The sequence below is a fragment of the Halichoeres trimaculatus genome, unplaced genomic scaffold, assembly GCF_033239565.1.
Source record: "Halichoeres trimaculatus isolate MK-OKI-2021-1 unplaced genomic scaffold, fHalTri1.1 fHalTri1_scaffold_13, whole genome shotgun sequence".
In the NCBI taxonomy this organism is placed as follows: domain Eukaryota; kingdom Metazoa; phylum Chordata; class Actinopteri; order Labriformes; family Labridae; genus Halichoeres; species Halichoeres trimaculatus.
Window position 1 is genome coordinate 10,583,802 of NW_027437191.1, and position 19,988 is coordinate 10,603,789.

At 42.7% G+C, this 19,988-nt stretch overlaps 1 protein-coding gene across 2 annotated transcripts in view; it reads left to right on the forward strand.

Moving 5' to 3' along the window:
- The first annotated feature begins 354 nt into the window (after positions 1–354).
- Positions 355–19,988, forward strand: part of tab2 (TGF-beta activated kinase 1 (MAP3K7) binding protein 2) — a 50,223-nt gene continuing 30,589 nt past the window's right edge. For both annotated transcript variants that reach the window (XM_074685209.1, XM_074685210.1), the window contains exon 1: positions 355–729. The gene's annotated coding sequence lies outside the window, so the exon portion shown is untranslated. The remainder of the gene's footprint in view (positions 730–19,988) is intronic.

Consider the following 19,988-nt stretch of genomic DNA (forward strand, 5'->3'; position numbering starts at 1 on the left):
ATGTATTTGCTGTATATTTCTGAGGTAGTAACCCTTGATTGGATTTTCCCATTGCACTGTTTTTGCTGTTTTTTATTTATTTATTTATTTTTATTTTATTTTATCTATTCTGTTCCAGGAATTTTGCAGAACTTTGTAAGGGGCTGTATAAATGAAGTCATTTGTTTTATCATGATCTTTCTGGTCCAGCACCCTGACAGGTGAACCAGGTCTTTATTTGCTCCTTTGTTCGCTTCCTGTGCAGCAGCAGGAGCAGGAGCAGGAGCAAGGCTGTTCGGTCCATTTTGCAATCACTCCTCCCTCCCCTCCCTTCTCCTCCCGGACTCAACTTTGGGAAACTTCGAAAAAAAGAAAAACAACTGCTCCCCTCCTCTCGCGATAGTAGCGAGCTGGAGCAGCCGCCATATTCTGTGACAGTATTTTGATTCGTATGTGCTGGAAGTGAGGAAAAAGAGAAAAGTGAAGGGCTGTCGAGGGGAGGGGGGCTGAAGAGCTGTCACAAACCTACTCCAGAGTCTCTGTCACACGGCGGAGGGTTCAGGCTCGGTATCCCTCCCCGGACGCTGTTTCGAGGACACACCAGGCCCGGGGCCTCGGTTCAGCTGGCTCTTCGTCTCCCCGATAGCAGCTGGACCCCTCTCGGCTTCTGCTCTCCAAGCTCCGCGGCCCTCCGGAGGTCTGGCGGCGGTCTCGGGTGTTGTAGGCGGCCCGGGGAGCGCAGACTGAACGGTGAGTTACTCCAAGTTAACCCGGTCTTTTACCGAAGCGGAGCTGCTGGGTGAAAAGGGTTTAAAAGTGGCACTGTGCGCTAAAAAAGAAGTTGATTTTGTGTATAAAGCGCTTAAACAGTCCGCTTCACTCTGAGGGAGAGAAAATGGAGAGACTAAAGTTTCAGATGTGGAAAAAGTTTTTGTCCGGAGCTAAGCTAGCTAACCTGGGGTGTCTGGAGCCTGTTCCCGTCCCGGCCGAGTGAACGAACCAGGGTCTAACCGAAGTAATATATTCATTAATCCCTCCCGGAGTCTGCTTTGGTATTTATACCAGATAACGTGTATTTTGGGTGTTTTATCGGAGTATAACGGGGCTGACGCTACATGTTTGGTAGCTCATGTTGGACTACTTTTTCCATTGAGCTGTGAAACGGACCAGCCGTGGATGGAAATGTTAAATCATTAAACTCCAGCTTTACTCAGACCCACACTCCGTGTACTTGGTCTCTAACTAACCCCGACTGAAAGCTGTGTCACATTCATTATCAGCTCATCCCTCAAATAAAACTTTTACCAGGTCTCTGAACTTTCTCTGGAGTTTGTCAGTAGGCTAGTGATTGTTTTCTACACAAGGAACAGGAGCGCGTCCAGAGGGGAGGCCAGGGGGTAACTTTGGCCCCCGACGAAATCTGATTGGTCACCCACGCTGCTACTCAAATATCTTAAACCATTATTGGCTATCCGTTCCATAGAAGGCGGGACTGAATCCTACAATCAAGTGTTTGAAGTTTCAGATTGTAGCTGTTTAGATTTAGATATGAAAAATCAAAGTAAACTTTTGTACACTCGGTACATGTTGGCCCAGGTAACACCAAGTCGAGAGTAACTACGAAGGAATCACAAATTTAATTGTTTGATTTGGTCAATGGATATTGTATGTCTACTCTTTTAGTCATGGTTCTAAGAGATTGGCACTTAAAGCAAAAATACTACTCAATGATCACTTCTAAATATTTGTCTATTTAGCCAGTGGTACTGCGCCCCTCCCTGCATATGATATTGTCATCATCTACGCTTAGGTTCTTGTTTCACCTTGCAAAATATACCTGTAACTTTTTTTTTTTTTTTTGTAAATGTAAAAATCTTTGTCAGAAGGCTTTGGTTGCAGAAGTCGTCTCTGTTTCTCTCCAGTTCTCAATCTCACAGTGGCAACTATGCATTCTCAAATTATTTGGAATGTCATTTTGGAAGTGTTTTAATATTAGATGGCAAAAAAAGCTTCCAGATGCCCTCAAATCACTGTCTGGCTGTTTTTCACCATTAAAATCTGGGGTGATGAAAAAAACTGCAAAAATACATTTTTAGGGTGAGATCAGATTTGCAAGAACTTATCATGTTTTTAAGTTTTGATAATCAAATATTCAAAAATCATGACTCATCATTAGATTTCGACCGGTATTTCTCATTGAAACAAAGCGTGCCTCAACAAATCTCAATACCAACAAAAGCCTGACTCAGCAGATATTAAGTGGTTTTATGAGGACTGTTTTAAGTTTTTATTTTCATTAAATTATTAAGCAACTGAACCAACTAAACAGGTGAGCTATCATACACACTCAGATCTGGAGTGTGTGTGGGATCAGAGTGATGCCCTGTCTCTGAAGTTTGCATGCCGTATGAGGAAAACGTCTTTATGCAGACTGTACAGATGTCTGAATGAAGGGGCCGTTAATGAGCCTCGCCCCTCTCAGTGCAGTGTGATGCAGACATTTGACAGGATTTTAATCATTTTGCTAATTGATCACTGAAGTCCGCCTCATTCCCACGCTGACAGCATGCATAGGTGGTGCCACACATTCTCACACACACAGTGGCAAGTAAGATAATAGCTCGATCCTACAGTCACAGCAGGGGATCTAGTCTTGTCTGCTTGTATACAGAAAAAAGAATCAGAATTGGAACTTGTTTATCATGGTCATGGACTTCCTGCCAAGTCCCATCGAATCCAACTGCAGTTCCATAGCATTGCATTATCTAGGTGTGTCAATCAAGCTATGCTGTTCTCAGTCTGATTAAGCTGTTTACATGCATCTTAATAGTCCAATCTCGTGCTGACTAAGCTCATAGTCCGATTTCTTAAGCTGCATGTAAACATACTGAGTGTCTGCTGTCTTTCTCACACTTTTGTCAGCTTGAAGCAGAGGTGAGCACTTTAAGAAGCAATTAAAGATACGATCTCTTAAACCAAAAGGTCTGGCCTGATCAGATTGGGGTTGCAGCTTCAGTGAGTACCTTTAGTTTGTTTATGAGTGTCTACATCCAGACCCCATAACCCCTTTTACACAAGTCGGTACAGCAGCTGGGCCTCCTCTGTCAGCAGATCTGAACACGCTCCTGACAGGTTTCACAAGATTATGCCTCATCATAAAATTATAAGATTGATTTGTTTACAATAATTTTCTGAGCAGCATGATTGAAATACTCCTCAGTGGTTGTTGTTTTTTTTTGTTTACATCTTTGTTATGGTAAAACTAAGAGATTTTTTTTTATCCTGGTTTTGGCTCGTAGTTTATACTTTGTTATAGAGCATCTCTCCTGCTGGAGTCGGTTAAGATGCTCCACAGGTGAGACTGACAGATGAGTAGCAGGGTCTGACCTACATTTCACAAGCCCATATTTTGTACAGTCGAATCACAAAGTCATAGTTCCTGTCTTCTTCCTGTTGTTGTTTTTTTCATGGTCATCAGCAGTCGTGGTGGTTACACAGAGAGCCATGCTGTCAAAAGAGGTCTTTTCTCCAGGACCAGTTGCCTGAAACTAGTGAAAGCAAAACAACCCCTGAAATATAACTACTTAAATACTTAAGAAAATCAATAAATGGAATCCTAAATCCAAACTTTCCAAGGCACTTTCCTGTTTAATATTATATGATAAAATCAAGGATTTTCACAATCTGCCTAAATTATTGAAAGTCTTCACCCTTATCAGTCAGCACCAGAATAACTGGTAGATGAAATTAGTTATTTATATTTTTATAGCTGTAGGTCTGAGACGTTAGCCATATATTGCACGGCCTGGTTTGTCAGAATGTTAATCTAGTGAATGGAGATGAGGTTGTATGTGGGCTGTGTTTGGTTGTAACCACTTGAGCAGCGCGGTGAGAAACCAGCACAGGCATGAGGTTGTTATTCTGCCAGAGGGACTGAAGGCTGCTGGGGCTAGCTATGTGATGTTGAGTTTAGCTAAGTTTGTTGTCTAAAATTTGTCTCACTTTTAGTCTGACTTAAATTTCCTGTAGACCAACTAATCAAATAGAAATCCCCGTTATTAATGTTAGCTGATGCTGTGTTCCATTTACATTGGAACTGGGAAGTGGAGTATGAGAATGACGTCATCTACAAGTTAAAAGCATTCCAGTTGCCAAGTCGGTAAAACTTGCCATAACAGCAGAATTTCTGTATATAAACATTCAATAATACTATGTAACACTAGTCAGAAATTCTTAAATATATGGAATATTACAGGAACTTAATTACTGTTCACACTCAGGGCAGCCATCTTTGATTGTAGACTTGAAGGTGTTGTGGAATCTCGGACTTTCCAGTGGGAAATTCTGACTTCAGTGAGTGTTCCTATCGAAATTTCTTGTAAATTCTGACTTTTGAGTACAAATTGAATGCACCGTAAGTGTTTGTTGTGATGCCAAGTAGCAGTCACAGGTATTGGGGGCTGTGCGCTGAGCTACCTTTGAGAATGATTGTTTCAGTGTCAGCTGTCTGTGATGTTTTAATCAAGGTCTCTTCCTCTTCAAAATGACACAAAGAAACCTTGGTAAATCCTCAACTCTGGATTAGAGGTGTCCCAGTCCGATATTGATATTGGTCTGATATCAGCAAAAAAACAAGTATCGGTATCGTATCGGAATGCATCTAAAATCTCCGATAAAAGTTTCTGTTACCCATTGGTTAATAATGAATGGGTCAGTTTTTCCTCATACCTACTGTTGCTGATTACTGTTCTTTGTTTGAGTAATATCACTTAATCAAGCCTTTTCTAACATGACAGACATACTACAAAATAAGTAATAAAAGTATGCATGTTTAATGCTGATATCGTATCAGATTAATATCAGTATCGGGCAATACTCAGTGCTGCAGTATCTGTATCGCATCGGAAGTGAAAATGTAATATTGGGACATCCCTACTCTGGATGTTTACAGTCTGTGTGTGACACCTGCAGGGCTTCAGGGGCTGTGAGCTGAGCTGCTGCTCCCTGACTGGCATCCTTTTTCCTGTCAAATTAAACAGCAGTGTAGAAACTGTGTCATGGTAAAACATGAAGGCTGCAGTCAGCTGTTAAGAGTCTCCTGTCTCCCATGGCCTTAGACATACAGGTGTGCTTTTACAGGTGAATTTAGGACAAATGTGACAGTTATGTGTGCTGTAGAACTAACTGTACTGAGAGGTTTGGCTGTCATGTTGTTTCTCATCCTGCGACGACGGGCTGAGTTTTCTCTGATTCTCTGAGTTGATTCATACACAGTGCAGATCTCACAGCCCTGTGTGTGTGTGTGTGTGTGTGTGTGTGTGTGTGTGTGTGTGTGTGTGTGTGTGTGTGTGTGTGTGTGTGTCTGCTTCTAAACTCTGCTGTCACTCTGTCAGACTGTGGATCATTCATTAGCAGCTTGTGCCTGTCCTGACTCGTAGTCAACATTGCACTTCCTGACCAATAAGCTGCCACGGCCGACTGTTTATAGGTGCAGACCCTAACTGAAACCATGTGTGCCTGTAGCTGGCTTGTTGCTATGAGGCCTGGCTGGTCTGCCACTCTGCAGGGAGTGTTCGAGCGAGTGATAGTGGGACAGCTGGCTGCTCCGTTTGGGTGTCGTTTGGTAAAAACTGTGTGAACCCACATGATGGAGGGTGACAGATTAGAAGCGGACACTTGTTGACAGAGGCTGAGGGGTTTGGCTCACTGCTCTGCTTGTGTTCAATAAACAGACTGAAGCTGAAGCTTTTACTACGAGCTGATGTGGCGTGTTGTTGTGAGCTCCGCGCACATACTTGAGGCTGCCTTCCTGAAAAACCTGTTTCCTGATTTATCATCTGCAGTTTGCACAACTATCAGCAGTCAGGGCAGGGTGGGGGTGTCGTTTCTTCACAACAGGAAGGATAATTGCTGCATGAGTGTGTTGCGATGGAGCACAGAGCGAGCCGTTTCAGAGTCAGGAACAGTATTATCTTACCTTTCTCTTTCTCTCCCTCTGTAAGAGGCTGCTCTCTCAGAATCACAGCTCAACCTGATACTCTGCGACCTTTCCACACTGCTCATTATACTGTGTGTGTTTTCCTCAGTGCTGAAGTGTCAGGTTAGAGGCTGGAGGTAGGCAGAGAGGGAGGATCCATCACACTATTCTGCCTGAAGCTGCAGAGTTAAGGAAGAGGGTTTGGTGTTTTTAACCCTCCCCCACTCTCAGTGTGTGGCTGTCAGGAAGAGAGCCCCCTCCCCCGTCCACGTCTCCCGACTCCTCGCTTTAAATGGAGTCCTCCATTACACAGGCTGCTGCTCATGGTCCTCTGCAGTTCAAGGGTTAAGCTGCACGCATGGAGGCTGACACTGCACAGGTCAGCACACCTGTAGCCCCCTCAGCGCTCAGGGAGTGTGCATTAAGAAGCAGGTAAACAGATGACCCTGGTGCTCCTCACTCTCAGCACTTTGAAGTTTAGATTTGACTCATTTATAAGAAGCTGGAGGAAGAGGAGCTCCTCAGAGAGCTGACAGACGCACTGCTCTGACAGACTCTGACTCTATGAACTGTTCACACACAGAGCAGGCGCTGGATGAGCCTTTATCTGGATGTTCTTTCTCTCCAGCTGGTCAGACTTTACCAGCCTGTAAGCTCTGCTTTAAGATACACTCCTGTGAACACATCCAGCTCTGCTCTCAACAGCTGACAGTTTGTTTACCTCTCTGTCTCCAGCCGATTGAGCTGTTTGTTAATGATGGAGTGGTAGGTCTGTGAGAGGCAAGGGTCAGAGTGAGAGATGGACGACTGCTTTACTATCAAGCCTCATACTGAAGGAGGGGTGTAACACAAACCTAAAAACCAAGTTTTAAAAGATAGATGCTAGACTGAACTCAGAGAAAGTTCGGAGGTTTGGTGCTGGAGTGTACCTGGTAGGAGTTAGCAGTTAGCAGGGAATGGGCAGAAATTCAGGCCCCATTTACACAAAAACGCTTCATCCAAAAAAGCTAAATTGCAATGAAAATAAACCCTGCGGAACTGAAAACGCCTGAAATGGCCTGTAGTTGGCGCTATAACTGTCATCTACTGTATTGGTGAAAGCTAAGAGCAGAAGTGGGGCAAAAGATGCTTATTTTGTATAAAGACAGTCAGCAGATTCATCACATTGAGCAGCACGAGCACAACACGGCAGTCAACAACAATCGTAGCAACGGTACTGTTGTACTGTTGTATGAGCTTGCGTGAAGTAGCGTCTGTTGCCAGCGTTTCCACTGAAAACGCCGACTTGCTGTTTACAGCTTGGCAGCAGCGTTTCAGAAAAACTCCACCCCCGGAGGACGTTTGCAAAAGTTTGCTATTTACGTCAGCTAAAATGCTCTTTCCGTTTGCGTTTCACTCTAAAACTGTTGTAGTGTAAAAGGCCCCTCAGAAGAGAGAAAGCAGAGAGTTATCAGAGAAGTAAATTTAAGAGTTAGCAGAAAGTTGGCAAAGAGTTAGCAGAGGGTTAACAGAGGTTGCAGAATTAGCAAAGAATTAGCAAAGATTTAACAGAGATTTAGCAAAGAGTTAACACAGGTTAAACAAAGTCAGCAAAGAGTAGCTGCAGATAGTTAAGAGAAAGTAAACAAAGGGTAGACAGAGAATAAGCATAGAGTTTATAGTAGGGTTGGGCGATATGACCTAAAAATAAAATCTCAGATTTTTTCACAAAAAATTCAATTTACGATATTTTGATGATTTTTTTCCCTTTTGAAGCAAACAATAAGTACAAATGACAGATAACTCAAAACCAGTTTTGTTTTAATTTTGTCAAAAACTTAATAAAGTAACCTCTATTTGACTCTTGGAATTGAATTTTCAGCTTTTCTTCTGTTTCAATAACTTCACTTTGTAGTTTTATAGGAGGCAGATTTTTTTACATTTACAGTAAAAGCTGCACCATTTTGTACATTTTGAATTTAAAAATACTGCTAGGAAAAGCGTGTACAGTACTGTTTCAGTGCACTACAGCACTATTCAGTTATAGTCTACTTTTAAATAATCAAAAAAACCCACTTTGTTTCTGTCTAGTTTTATTTTTTAGCCTGTTTATCCTTTAATTTAAATACAAACAAATAAGTAAAAATAAATGCAATTTATTCAAGTGTGGGCTCACAAATTTCATGCCTCCCTGCATAAGTCAGTGCCCTGGTTGGGGCACCCCAGTCTAAAAAGTCTGGTCGGCCCCTGCTTGACAAAGCGCACCACGATGCTGGTTGGTTATGTTGCTCTGCTCGTCAGCGGATGGATTTATGCTGAATGGAGGATTTAGTTGGTGGAACAGAGGGAGTTACAGGGAAAGACAGAACTCAGCTTTGCCCAGATAAAAGTCAAACAGCTTCTCAGTCATGTCTGTCCACCCAGCGCCGCTCTGTTTGATTGCCCATCGTTGTCCTGTCCCCCACCCCGCAGTCTACTTCCACAAATCATGATCCATGTCACCATAAGAGGGGATTTACTTCGGTACAGTGAGAATTTTCTGAGAAAAACGAATGTCTATTTCTTTACTATCTAAATCTCAAAATGATCAGAGTATTAACTTCGAAGAGCAGCAGGTTTTACGCACGTCAGTCATATCATTAATAATAGTCTGCAGAAGAACCTGAAAGGGTCCCGTTTTTGTAAATGTTTCAGTCAAAGATCTAAACTCCTGAAAAGTGACAGATAGAAAACAGGGTATTGGAGGAAAGGGTTTTGAACATTTACTGACGAGAGGTCTAGTTTATATCAACCTCTTAGGGCTGTTGATACGGACTTTAAGGAATACGTGTCCTTCGAGGTGCTGGGTCTCAAAGACGCACAATAACATTTTTATGATATCTAGGTATCTGTTGTTTTGTTAGTGAACTGTTAAATCAAGCTGCACACACGCAGAGTCAGCGCTTGCTGCGGTATGAAAGGTGCACAATAGTGGGAGAGAAAACAATTTGAATTTGTCATTTTTTAAATTGTCGACAAGGAAAATTTTGAATTAATTGATATAATCGATATATCGCCCAGGCCTAGTTTATAGAACTAGCAGAGAGGTAAAAGAGAGTCTGCAAAGAATTAGAAAGTTGACAGTTGACTTAAAGAGACCAATGAGTTTGCAGAGAGTCAGCAAAAAGGAAACAGACAGCAGAAAGTTATAATTAAGAGTCAGAAGACAGAAAGCAAAAAGTTAACAGATTGCAGAGAGGTAAAACAGAGAGCCAGCATGTAGGTAACCAGAAGTTAGCAAAAAGTTAGCAGAGTTAACAGTGAGTTAGCAAAGAGTTAGCAGAGTTAACAGTGAGTAAGTACAGAGTTAGCAGTGTCAGCAGAAAATGAACAGAGAATTGACAGTTATTAGCAAGTTAACAGAGAGTCAGCAGAGTTAGTTTAGAAAGTTAGAAGAGAGTCGACATAAGTTTAACAGAACAGTTGCAGGGTGAGGACTTTGAAATCGTAGTGACAACATGAATTCAAGGAGCTGTTTTGGATGTAGCATAAAAGCTAATTGGAAGCAGGGGCGGAGCAAAACAGGCACTGCAGCCCTTTCAAACAGTTCACTGTTGTTCTCTGAGCTCTGCTCAGCTTAATGAGCTATTGGTCAATCACATTAAACCATCCTTTAAAGTCAGTGACAGGAAAATGTCACAACAAGAAGAAACCACACACAACAGAAAGTCCTGCTCCAGCTGAAGGCCTGCTGTCATCTCCTTTACCTCCTCAAGAAGTCAGACTCAGTGACAGCACTCTGAAAATGTCTTTATCTCACTCCTCATACACACATCACTGATGTCCTCGCTGTCAGTCATGGAGAGCAGATTATGCAGATGAGTCCATATCATGCGTCTCTGGGTCTCTCACTGGGTCTTTCTACCCACTAACAGTCCATCATCAAGTATCAGGTGTGTTCACAGGTATCCCTTGTGTGAGTATGTGTGTTGTGAGTGTGAGGAGCTCTGCTGCAGTAACACCGTCCACTCTCTGAGAGTCTCTGAGTGACAGCCGGCAGGAAGCAGGTTCAGCTGTTATCTCTGACCTGCTGTAGACCCAGCCTCTGCAGCAGGATGTGTGTGTGTGTGTCTGTGTGTGTCTTCCACTTCCTCTTCCAGTGCATTGCTCTGAGAAACACCTCAGTTAGCATTTTTACCCTCCACCCTGCCTCGCTGTGAGTGAGGGTGCAGAGGTGTGTTAGAGGATCCAGTGGAGCATGAAGCAGGTTTTGGTTTGTCAGCTCAACGTCAGGATGGTTAGTTTGAGACTAAAGCAACGACCTCTAAAGAAAAAAGTCTTTCTTTTGTTAAAACATGAGCTGATCCTGATGTTTGAATGGACCTGAAACCTTCAGACAGTAACAGAGTGAAACTCTGATTTCTGACCTGAAACTGCTTCTTTAACCGTTCAGCTTTGGGTGTGTGTGTGTGTGTGTTTCAGAGAGGAGGACACGTCTGAGGGTAACACGGTTCCCTCTGAAACCCTAGGACTCCTCTTCTTCTTCCTGTAGTTGCGAGCAGTCAGCAGAGAGCAGGTCTGCTCTGCATCTGTGTGAGTAAGCCGACTGTAAGCTGACCTCCTGCAGGCCGCTCTTATCTCTCCGTGGGCCGGTCCTGGCCCCGCGTCCTCTCTCCCTCAGACTCATCCTCTCCGACGCAGCAGAGCTCCTCGTCTTCTCCTCCTGTTTTTAAATGCCAGCAGAGACCACTCTGTCCTTCATCATTTCTCCCACCGCCTGCTGACGCCCTCTCATCTGTCTCCCTAACGAAGGGAGAGGGCTTTGATCCAGGGTCCTATCAGGAACAGCGTGGGCCTCCGGCTCCTCTCCTCCCTCCCTCTCCTCCCTCTCCTCCCTCCTCGCTGTCTCTCTCTGAAACTTATTGTCAGGGCGTGGTGGACCGAGTCCACCCAGCTGAAAAGCTTTTGTTTGTTGTGGTTCAGTACAGCTTTGCCAAGGGCAACTGTCTGAGTGGGTCTGCATGAGATTCCTGCAGCAGTAGTGGTCTTTCATTTAGCCCCTACATCTGCCTGTGTTTTGCAACCTTTCACATCGCAGATATAACCACCTGAGCTCCAGGGCGAGGAAAACAAACTGCCACAACACTTTGAAGGAATCTGTTTCCCTCCTCTGGAGATTTGGCAGCCCCCGAGTGAAGCCTGTGGGTCTTCACCCTGCTTCCTGCTGTGTGCATGGACCAGTTTCCTCTGTCAGCTGAAGACTGCAAAACAGAAACAGCTTTACCTTTACCTGAGTCTGTCTGTGTGTGAAAGTGTCTGGAAGGAAAACTCACCAGATTCAAGGTGAAGTTTGATTTTGGGCTCTGACGGACAGGTCATTGTCAGACCTCGATCCCTCATGAACAAATAGCTTCTGTTAGAAACACAAAGATGAGTGTTGTGCATGTTACACGCTGTAGTACTTCTTGTTCCTGACTCTGTTTCCTCTGAATGAACCTCTCTGAGGTGTCCTCAGGTTAAACCTCAGCTGAAGGTGTGTTTGTCTGACTGAGGATTGACGTTCTCACCTCTGAAGCTCAGATTGTCTCAGAGATAAACTTCAGTGAGAGCCTGTATTGTGACAGCAGGCGTGTAAACAGACTCTCAGTTTAAAGAGGGGAAGTGGAGCCTCAGAGCTTCAGAGCCTCAGAACAGGGATATCTCTGGGTTAGCTGAGTCCTACTCCTCTCTTTCTCCTCCTCCCTCCCCCATGGTGCCCTTTGGCCTCCCAAACCCACTGGCCTGCCTCTGCTCCTGGTTAGAGATGTCATAACAGAACCACTCAGCTGTGCTATTCCTTAGAGGAATGTGCTGCTTGAGTTCGGTTGTGTGTGTGAGAGTGTGTGTGTGTGTGTGTGGTATGGCTGCAGGCCAGACTGGCACTGGCACCCTCCAGGGCACACCTGTTGTTGCCAGTCTTAGCAGAACCAGCACTGTGTTGTCCCTCCCATCATCTGCAGACACCTCCTCGCCCCTTCAGCGCCTGCACACTCTGCACCTGACTACGCAGCTAATAGGGGCTGATGGGAAATTTAACCATGCATACTCTTTAAGCTCCCCACTGTGCATCTCAGAGGAGCTCAAACTGTGTGAAAACCTCACAGAGAATGAGTCTGTGGAGGATTCAGGGCTGATGATAAGAAACACTGAACATCGTGGAGCCCTGCTCTTATTGGAGCAGCTAAACACTTAGAGCTCTTCTGGTGAAATCAGTGATGAATCACTGATTGATTAATCAGTGAGGATGTTGTTCAGGTAGATTAGTCCTGCTGGTTTTACAGGACACGGATATAACACGCATGTGTTAAAGTATAAAAGCATGACCACAGGTTGATGCACGCACGTTTATAACATTCTGTATGAAGTCGGTAGTGCTTTTCTGGGGTGAAGACTGTTTGCCCCATCCAAACTCAGTGAATTTAATCGTCATAGAGCCTTTTTGTCTAAGTGCTGTAAAATGATTTGTGTTTGTCCTGACCGTGGGCTCTAAGAAATCACATTAGAAAAGCGAAACTTTTGGTTTTGATAACCTTATTTTAAAGATGCAGTATGTAGAAATTAGAATTCTAGTGGCATTGAACATTCAGATTTTAAAATGAGCCCATCTGTTAATAAATTATTTAATCACCAAGAGACTCTCAGCCTTTGCAGATCAAAAGAGATCCTGAAGATGGCATCACTCATGAATTTCCCTTTGGGGATGAATAAAGTATATTTTATCTTTATCTTTATCTTCATTTATTTTTGTCATCATTTTGACGGCCATTGATGCTGTGGGACATGTCTCATAGCTGGAGAAACAACAGATAGAAAGCTACACGACGGCTGCAAAACCCTCTGAGAGCTCATGTTCTGTTTTACAGTAAACAACAAGTTTACTTTGACTTTGTATTAGTCTTTCATGATCATAGCATTTGGTATTTGCTTTTTGTTTTTATTTATGGTAAGTGTCATGATGTGTATTTTATGCACGAGTGGACTGTGAGAACGGTGGCATCTGAGTTTCCCTTTTAGGGATTGATAAAACTGTCTCATCTTATCTTTTCTTTAGGGATAGGAACCAAATTAGGTACATTTATATTTACTGACCAAATTCTGTCAAAAGTACCAGGTAAAATTAAAAGGTACCATGTTTTGGTACCTAAATGCATCCTTGTGACTGTGAGGGAATGGATGAGTAGGTGATTTTCCATGCTGGACATGAACACAGCATTGCAAGGTTATATATTGAAAAATAAATATTTTAAATTGATTTTTTTTTTATTTCATTATTAAACAAATTGATATTTTTTACCACATAAACACAAAAAAGTACTGAAACTTGGTACCGATTGCCAGGTACCGGGCATGGGTACCGTATCATTTCAAATGTGAAAGGTACCCATTAGGGATGGGAATTTCGACTAATTTCCTAGCCGACTAGTCTCAAATTTTATTTGCGACTTTGGTCGCAAACACCCAACTTCAGCGTCAATCCTCAAACCAAACTTTTTCATTGATGACTCCCAGTTGGGAAACTCGGCTCCAAACAGTGTTTACTCTTCCTTTGGACGTTGTCTGTCACTTTATTTCTTTGTGATTGTTTTTGTGACGAAAATGTGATGGATTTACGCTCATGAGATGCCTGTTTGTTATTCTCCATCATAAAATATCTACTGTAGAAAATATAGGAATGGGTAACAAAAAACGGTTTCTGTTGAGAATCAATAAGAAATGTTTCAATCCACTGATATCATTACCTTTTTGCATAATGATCCCCTTATTAATTCTTTACACTATGCCGGAGCTGCCAGACCTTTCGTCGACTAGTCTGCCCCAGCTATCTTAGCGTAGCAGATGGATAACAGTTTCCCAAGAAAATTCGGATTCAGGATTTTCAGCTTGAAGTTTTACTGAACACACAAAGAAATCTACATTACTCTCTCACAGGAGGTTCCTGTTTAATACATTCAACATGTTATAAATCTCCTTAATTACCAAAAATGTTCTCAACATGCGGCTGTGGCTCAGTGGTAGAGTCGTCGCTTTTCAGTCGGAAGGTTGCTGCTGCTGTTTGTCAGTGGTGTGTGAATGTGGTGTATAGGCTGATGGTTCCTGTGGCAGAAAACCCTCGACCATCAGTGAGTGAATGTGGTGTGGATGGGTGAATGAGATGAGCAGTCTCAAAGTACTTTGAGTGGTCCTGGAGACTGGAAAAGCTCTAAGCCGTGTTTCCACCAAGCAGTCCGGGTCGGTTCATCTCGGTAAGGTGCGATTTTATCAGCGTTTCCACAGACTCATCCCAGGACGGATCCCTAAAAACCGAGACGAGCCGTCCCACTTTTTTGGGACCCTTTCGTATGGGTGCCAGACTGAACCGATCCGCTCTTGGGAGGTGGAGCTACACACTGCAGACGGTTGATTGGTCAAAAGAATCGTCTCTTACCCCGACAGCGGCTGCATTTCTCCTTGCGGCTCACAGACTTCTCTGAAACGAAGCTTGATTGCACTTTGTAACAGAGAGTTACATGAAAATCACAGAGAGGACAAAATGCTGCATGTCTTCCATCTGTGCTCTTTGTTTACTGTGTTGCGTTTTCTTCTTTGTTGGATTTATTAGCGGGGTAAGCTGCTACGGCGTCGCGCTATTGTTTACCAGCTGTGGCTTCCGGCATCCGGCTGACACGCTGCCCACCACGAGACGGCACAGTTTGCTGTGGAAACGGGATCAGACTTCACTGTCCCAAACCGTCCCAAACCGTACTGAACCGACCCGTACTGCTTGGTGGAAACGCAGCTCTATATAAACACTGGTCCACTTACCTTTTACTATCCAAAATGATGCTAGCTTGATGCTAATGTCTATGGGAAATGGTGCTGATATGCTAGCAGTTAGCATACATCAGTATAACTTCGGCTTTAGAATAAAATTTCATCTTTCATCACAGAAACGTGTCATAATTACCCTTAGTAAACAATACTGAGAACTCCAAATGTCAAAATACTAACAGGCAAATGAAAGAAAAGTTACATGCAGGCTCATGGTTGGCTGGATCGACACTATTATTTGACAGAAATGATAGATAGAAATTAAAAAGTGTGGTAAATGAGCACCTATAAGTCCAGTGGATTTAAATGAAAACATAGAATGATGGCAAAAAACCAAGAATCAATGCAGGAATAGTCACCAACCAGCAGGATTTCCAGTTTTATACCTCGACTTGTTTACATTTACCAGTCTGTGAGGCTGCAGCTGATGTCCTCTAACTGTTACGTTTTATATTTGGTCACTTTAAACATTTAAATGTGTCCTGCTCTGGGCTGAGTTTATGTTGGTCTCAGTCTCATAACCGTGAAATATTCAGGCTCTTTTGGTCACACTGCTGGCTCAACCTGAGCACGCTGCTGTCAGATTTAAACTGATCATTTTTCCAGATATGTCACCAAGAATATCGTCTCCTTACTAGAAAACACTGAGCAGCTCAGAAGCCTTAAAACTCTGAAACCGGTCACCAGCTCAGGAACAGATGTGTTGGAGTCCTCCAGCTGTCTACGGGGACACATGAAATCTCCACAAAGAGGATGCTATAAATAAAATCTGGAGCTTAAATCATGCAGGGTACCACAGACTGCATCACACTGTTTTATATCTATATATGTGACAGATTATATTAGATAAACTGAGCCCTGAAGGTTCCCTCAGTCCGTTTCCGTTAAAGCCTCTCACCATTGTTAGCCGTGTCACTATGAAGTCCGTCACCTTGCTGTGGGTTTAAGTGGCTCTGCTCACTGACAGGTATGAGTTGAATGTTTAGAGAGGGCTGGAGGAAGACTGAATGGCATCTGAGCAGCAGAGCGCTCACGTGACTTGGCTGCTGTTTGTCTTTTGGTTGGCCTCAAGGTGGGGAATGATACTCCTAACAGCTGCAGGAAGCATTTCCGGCCGGGAGTTTTCTCCTCCTCAGCCAAGCACCCGGAGGTCCAGCGACACACTGAAGCATCCACGGCTGCTCCTTCACCCATTCATATAGATTTACCATCATGTAGGTTTACTATCATCAAGATTAACGATCATATAGGATTACTTTTATAAAGTGAAGAAGTGGAGACCACATGGAGGAATGGTGTACCTCTGAAAACGGAGCGTTACAGCAGCTATTGATGCTTTTTATTTAAGTATAGCACATTATCAGAGTCATCACAACATAAACTGAAATAATCTAAGTTTATACCTCGAGGACTGATGGGGGTAGTGCTCATGTGTAGGATGATGTAAAATAAAGCTTGGTTAACAGGTGGTTATGTCAGTGAACAGGTGGTGTCATTGTCCTGCTCACCCTGCAGAGAGTCTCACTAACATTTTCCTGTTATCTTGTTATCTTCTAGAGACAGAATGATGAAAGGTTAGTTATTATATGCTTAAAAGACTTCCTGTGATTCTGTGTTCAGAAACAAAGTGGGTGGAGCTTCTGAGAGGAGTAACTAAAGTAGAGAACTACAAAAGGGAGCTGCAAAGAGGAGATCAGTGATGGGTATTGATTAGGGATGCACGATATTGGATTTTTGCCGATATCCGATATGCCTATATATTGAAACCCCTTTTGGCCGATACCGATAATCACAAGTTTGTTTGTTTTTTTCACTGTAAAGAAAGCTAAGTCTATCCTGTACTGGAATTTATATGTTACTCTAATTGTGACGGTTTTATTTGTTTAAGAAACAAACATAAAACAAGACAAAAACGTTTTATTTTACCATAAATAAGAAATGTATTATTTTTTCAAACTCAAGACATTCAGTATTGAAATACAGAAAAATAATTTCTTTAGATCACATGAACTTTAAATGTACAATGTCTATTTAAACATAACCAAGTTGCATTTGATTATTTAAGAGCTACTGTAACAACCCGGTGACAGACACAGAGCTCTGCAGTGCAAATAAATGAAGTGCTGCATTTTATTTAAGCAGCTTTTTTTTCAGATGGAAAATAATAATAATCCTAACTGAATAGCACCTTATCGGCTGTGCCTATCGGCAGAAATTTTCATATCTGCCGATACAGATAAACGTGTTTTTAAGCTTTTATCAGCCGATACCGATATTGTGCCGATAATATCGTGCATCTCTAGTATTGATAACCAGTTCCTGTTAAGAATCGATTAGAAATGGTTCCACCCATAGACATCATTAGCTGTTATGCTTAACAATTCCCTGGTCGATTCTTCTGGTGGTGGCAGAAACAGTCCTTTCTCTCAGCACAATCTGCTACCTGTAATCTCGTTTCCACCAAGCGATTTAGTTCAGTTCGTCTCGGTATGGCATGCGTTTTGTGGCATTTCCATTGACTAATCCTGGGACAGTTCCCCAAATTACTGACCTGTACTGTCCCAATTGTTGGTACCCTTATGTCCAGCTGTCTATACTGTTGGGGTGCTAGACATACCGATCTGACTACAGAAGATGGATCCAAGATGGAGAAGGAGTTATGCCATAGTGATGAAACTTGGCATGCATTAAAATCAACATTTTTAGACACTTACAGCCTGGTTTATTTTTCAACACGGTCAGTGTTTTCTTGAGTTGTTACTATGGCAGAACGTACATACCTTGGGTCATCTTCAACTGTCTCCCTACCCTTCGTGATTTCAGCTGCCCACTTTTTCACAGTTGATAAAACTGGAGCATCATCCCCTGATGTAGCAACCATGTCAGCGTGAATGTCCTTAGGGGTTAACCCCTTTTTCTGCAGATATTTGATAACACCACGGTGCCAAATTTTGTTTATTTTTACAAAACTTTTCAAAGTCCTCAAACACTACATCAGTGTTAGTTAATCTGAGTGTTGAATTTGATGCATGCCAATTTTCATTAGGGGTGGGCGATACCTGGAATTTTGTTATCGATCTGATACCAAGTAAATACAGGGCTAGTATCGCCGATACCAATACCAATACTTTTTACATGAAATATAATGATCATTGAATAATTTTGCAATTATCATTATGACTGTGGTAAAACACAGCATAAAGATTTTAGGCAATAAAAATTCTTTTTTTTAACTAACCACAACAATAGACACAACATTTAAACAGTAAAAAAGTAATAAGATGATTATTCTTTCACCACAATTGTTTAGGGAAAAAAAATCGCAAGTACAAAATAACAAAAAGTTTTCTCTTATTTGCACAGTGAAGCGGCTGACAGAGGAAAGTAAAGTAAATTGCTGGACAACATAAGAGAATCTGCAGTATCGATCTCATCATGCTAGTATCGATCTGATACCAATACTCATCTTGGTATCGATACTATCGATATTTAGATCGATGCGCCCACCCCTAATTTTCATTACTATGGCATAACTCCTACCTAGTCATGCTTCAAACTTTTCAGCCCTCTCTCATAGAACATTGCAGTCTGTTGATTGGTCAAAAGAATCGTCACTTATCATGTGTCAGCACCTGTATTTCTCCTGGCAGCACACGGTCTTCTCTGATACAAAGCCTGATTACACTTTGTATCGAAGAGCCACATGGAAATTAAAAAGAAGACAAAATGCGGGAAGTCTTTCATCATTCCTCTTTGTTTATTGTGTCACTTTTTTCTTTTTTGTTGGATTCATTAGCGGCATACACTGTTTTGTTTAGCTATGGCGCTATTACGTAACCGACACAGCTATCGGCATCCAGCTCTCATGTCCCCTATCAAGGGGGGCACAGTTGGTCAGCTGATCCAACCTGTACCAAACTGTACTGATCCAAACCGGACTGCTGGTTGGAAACTGGGCTTATATGTGAACATCTTCCACCCCATCTGAGAGGGTCTTTTCGATGACTGGACATACTATCAGTCCGCAATGATCCAAGAGTCGTCCAGAGATTTAGGATACAGTGACCATGTGCAAAGATTTTTCTGATTTATGTTTATTTCCGTCAAGAGAAATCCAGATCCAGTGACCAACTTCATGTTTATTCACATAAACCCAATAAAATGTTGTTGACGCGGAAACGTGTAAAGCTACTTTTCATACAAGGAAAACTCAAAGGAGGAAATGGCATTGGTATCAATGAAATCTTATCAGCACCCATCCTTAGAGGAGATCTTAACTAGTTCTTTGGTATTTGTGGTGTCTTGCTGGTTTTTCTTTGTAAAGACCTAAAGAGAGATTCTGAATCTGGTGTGTTTCAGGGAATTTTTTTCATGTGTGTGAATTTGTAGAGACTTCTTAACTGTGTGTGGTTTCAGGCCTGTTTTCCTGTGTAAGAAGCTGATAACAGCTCGAGCCGGAGGAATGAGCTGACCACAGACTGAAGTGCTGTTAGAGTCCTGCTGCCTGTGTGTTCAAAGAGCATGATGACATACAGTGAGTGCATTTCATAAGACAATAAAGGGGGAAGATTTGCCTGGTGCATACTTGGCATGTCATCGCTGAGCGCCTGAGTGCAAGCAGTCTCATTGTGTTGAATGGGCTTCGCTGTGGGTGCTGAGAGACGGCACTGCCACCCAAGCTCCAGCTCCAGCAGGTCAGGAGGTCAGGGGTTCGAGTCCCAGGCTGCATGATGCTTTAAGTTCTGAGTCTAAAAGGAATCAATCAGTGTGAATGAGGGGCTGGTGTTTGTTGTTCTCAAATAATAATCTGCTATGCTGCTCTTTCTGCAGCTGTCGAGTTCTTCTGCTCCATCCTGACTGTGAGAAACTTTGAGGTACAGTCAGTTTGTTGTCTGTGGATAAAAACAGGTTCACATATAAATGTGCTGTTACTCTTTTTCTGAAGTATTGGGTGTGATCTGTCAGAGGGATGGTATGCTGTGTTTGCGTGTCTGCACTGTTGCAACACTGAGAAAGAGGTGTGTGTGTGTGTGAATGTGTGTGTGTGTGTGACTTCCTGCTGAAGGCGGGGCTGTGGGTTTTGATTGACAGGGCTGTTATGTCTGGTATTTATGGCTTTTTGTTGGTAGCTTTGTTATCTGAAGGACGCACACAAGCTGCTACAGTACAGACTACACACTGTCTATTAGTCAGCCTGCAGACCTCTGTCAACGTGTTAGTCACAAGG